The sequence below is a fragment of the Fukomys damarensis genome, unplaced genomic scaffold, assembly GCF_012274545.1.
Source record: "Fukomys damarensis isolate Sample0158 unplaced genomic scaffold, DMR_v1.0_HiC HiC_scaffold_4, whole genome shotgun sequence".
Lineage (NCBI taxonomy): Eukaryota > Metazoa > Chordata > Mammalia > Rodentia > Bathyergidae > Fukomys > Fukomys damarensis.
In genome coordinates, this window is record NW_022900916.1 from 67,540,398 (window position 1) to 67,544,299 (window position 3,902).

The following is a 3,902-nucleotide window of genomic DNA, read 5'->3' on the forward strand; positions in this document are numbered from 1 at the left end:
TTCAATGCATCATCAGTAACTATATAGTCACATGGTGGCCCCTAGAGTCCAGTGACAAAGAAAGGCATTTGTCTGGTTTCTGATCATTGCCAAAGGATTCACAGGGAATTTTTTTTTTTTTTTTTTTTTTTTTAGTGTCTTCTGACTTCTGGATGCTCCATAACTGTACAGACCTGATTCAGTGGAGTTCCAGGTGCACCAACCTAGTGGAGTCATCAGCAATTGTCCCTACCAGTGCAACTGTGAACAAACACAGAGCATATAAAAATCAATCGCAGGAGGAAGATTACTCGTGGGAAGTGTCCAGGTGGGCTGGGAGACAAAGTCTAAGGGGCTGGAGATATAGCTCAGTGGTGTCGCCACCCGCCTCGCAAGCACACGGTCCTGAGTTCGATCCCCAGTATTGGCAAAAAAAAAAAAAAAAAAAAAAAAAACAAAAAAAAAAAAATAGCCTAAGCTATCAAAGGCAGCATAGCAGAGAGGAAAATTCACACATTTTAGCATCAGTCAGATTCAATCCCAACCCCGTGCTCCTATGAGCAACTCACACTACCAGTGTGCATTTGTTTTTCCCACCTGTAGCATGTGCCTTGCAAACTCAGGGTGAGGACTACAGGTGACGCATGAGTGGTACCCTGGACAGTCTGGTCCCCGGGAGCGCGATGCTGCTGGGGCTGCCTGCATGCGTTCTGCTTCTCCTGTCCTTCCAAGTGCATGATTCGACTGCATTTTCTGGCTTCATCTGAAGTGGGTCTTGACCGTGGGACTTGTTTGGCCAGTAAGGGACTCACCACACTGCCTTCTCACAATGGTGACGGTCACAGGGGCATGTGAGAGGCAGCCTCCAGCATCCTGGGCCACTCTGGAACTGTGATGAACAGACACCCTGACGCCCCTCCCGGGACATTACAGCATGAGTAAGAAGAGAAATGCTGCACGGAGCTACGACATTTTAGAGGTGGGGGGTTGTTATGCTGCATGATCTATCCCATCCTCACTGAAATAATAAATCTAGTGAGTTCCACATAATGTTGATTCTGTTTTTGTTGTTTCAAAGTGTCACCTTTGAAAAGGCAAGAATACCTCAGAAGTCAAAGATTCCAACTGACGGATCCTAAGACTGATGCCACAGTAGTTCACCGGGAAAGGACCCTGATAGGACCGTTTCGTTATTTGGCCTTAAAAAGAGCAAAACACAGGGCCGGGAATTTAGCTCAGTGGTGCTGCTGCCTGCCTCGCAAGTGCAAGGTCCTGAGTTCAATCCCTGTACCTTCAAAAAAGAGAAAAAAACAAATAATCCCAATTCCTGAATCTAAACTATGCCTCCATGAATGAAGGATTTAAAAGGTCACATTGAGCCTACTAAGATAACTATACAAAAGAGTCTCTACAGATTAAAAGCTCTAGAGCTCTGGACCCCAGCCAGAATGATCATAATCCAGGAATTGAGGTCAGCAGCCCCAGAAAATAACTTAAGTATTTCCAGCCCTTAAAATTCCTCAATGAACCAGAAAACATGTTTCCTAATCTAGTAGAAAAAAGCCTCAGTGCTAAATAGTAAGCACCCCTAAGCATGAAATCCATTGCCATTTTTCTGAGCAAAACAAACACATACATTAACCCTTCCTCATTTGTTAACTGCAGGTTCCACAAGCTAGGAAGGGGGGCCTATTTTACACCCAAACAGAGCAGAATGCTTCCTTTAGAATCCACTTTTTTACAGATAGATAACATAAAAGAAATGAAATGAATCTAACACACCAAGAATATGAGCTCTAAGACCCAACATACTGGAGCACAAAGCCCGTCTTCACCATTCACCACAGTGGGATCAGAGGAGGACTGTCCAGGTTTTCCAACATTCATATTTATGGTTTTCAAAATAAACAAGGGTAGCTTGGGCATAAAAAGTTTTTTACATTTTTTGTTGACTTGAAAAATATTTACTGCAAGTAGAGCACAGAAAAGAAATCTAATCTGTACCTAGACTCGCTCAAAGTCCCTTCAACACTGAACCGGGACTGTGGCATGGTGGCTGTAGATGACAAGCATTCACTAGTGCAGGCTGGGAGACCACAGAAATGGTCATCAGATCTATTTACCTGAGAGTGAGGCTGGACCTCAGCCAGAGTTAGGTTCTTCCAAGCCAACCAATCACCTCTTCCCATTACCCTTGTCCAAAATGACCACTTTTAAACAGAAACCCAATTTAGGTCTGGCCTCACTTCCCCGTCACTAATACAATGGCTCATGATTAGCTTGATAGCCACCCTTGGAACATTCAAGCCAAGAATAAGACAGATTCCCTCCTCTTCAAATCTTCCCAAGCACAATAGAAAACATTATGCGTTGTTTGAGTTTCCTCGAAAAATCATGTGTGCCTTGGCCCTTCATTGAGTCAAGTTAGCTACTGTCTTCCTTACTTTTCTCGTGGCTAAGACAAATTATCCAACACCCAAGATTTTAATCTCCTTTAGGAGGAAAAGTTTGTGGTAGCTCACAGTTTGTAGACATCCCAGTTCATAGCTGGCTGGCTCGAAGGCATGATGGCATAGCAGAGAGGCATAGCAGAGAAGAAACAGTTCAAGGTGAGCAAAAGGCAGCAAAGAAGGAGGCAGCAGGCACCAAAGCAGTGAAACAGCAAGTGACAAGCAACATACAGTGACCCTCTTCCTGTCCCTTATATCATACCCAGGCTCGCAGTCAGGGTAGGGTACCCTTAATCCTAGCATCTCATCATACATCACCCTTATCCTTGTTTGTATTATTTCCTAACATTTTAATGTTTCGCTCTAGCACCACTTTTGAGCTAACTCCAATCTTCTGTGAAATACAGTACCTATAAATTAACAAGACCATGGTGGTCAACAGAGAGGCACCATCAAGGCAGCACAATCCGCCGGGCACCCAAAGAGGCGTCTCCTCTCCCCACCACCATCTAGTTTCGGCTGCACGATGGTTTGCCATCTGAAATTCATTCCTTTGGCAAAACTGGTTTTCTTCCATTCTTATGAGATAAAGCAAATATACTTAAGTAAGATGTCTCATTATTTACCTTTGCAAAGAAATTTATTACACTCCTGCCTAATCATATATAACTAAGCACAGGTGTGGAATTAAGAAAACAGACACTGAAAGAAAAGGCAATTGAGTTTGATGAAAGATTTAAGGGATGTTTGAGGACTGGGAACATTTGTACACTGAAGATCTGCTCTTCTAAGACAAGGAAACTTGTAAAATGGAAAGGCTGCCTGACGTACAAAAGCAGTAAGAATGCGCTGAGACCCATTTGACCTGCTCCCAACTTGGCACAAATATCAAGACCTACACGTGTGGCGTGGGCTTGCTGTTCACAGTTACGCACTTCACAGCACTTCAGGGGTGTCGAGGGACTCGTTACAGGAGCTCTCCATCTCCCAGTGACCCTGCACATTTCCATCATAACCCTTGTTAAATCAGTACAAGAACTGTGTGCAGAGATCAGTAACTTACCAAGGTACACAACTATTCAGTGACAGAAGGGAGATTAAAATCTACAGGTTCCTCCCGCTAGGAAATGGCCCACGGAGCCAACCTGAGCCATCCCCATCCCCACCAGCAAGGGAACACAGACAGCACCCACTTCAGGATCTGCTGGGCCACCCAGGCTGACATCTGATTCCCCCCGTGACTTCCCAGGAGCCCAGTAGCTTTCACACTATGCAGTTAGTCTTTTGCTACTCCTGAATGAAGAACTCTGAACAATCCCGCACTTGAAAAACCTCTCTGCTGCAGGGACATCCACACCCAAGAGAACACCTGTCACCTAGGAAAGTCCTTTGCTCGTGCTTTACAATCATTCTTCTTTTACCCCCTATGTGTGTGTGTGTGTGTGTGTGTGTGTGTGTGTGTGTGTGTGTGTG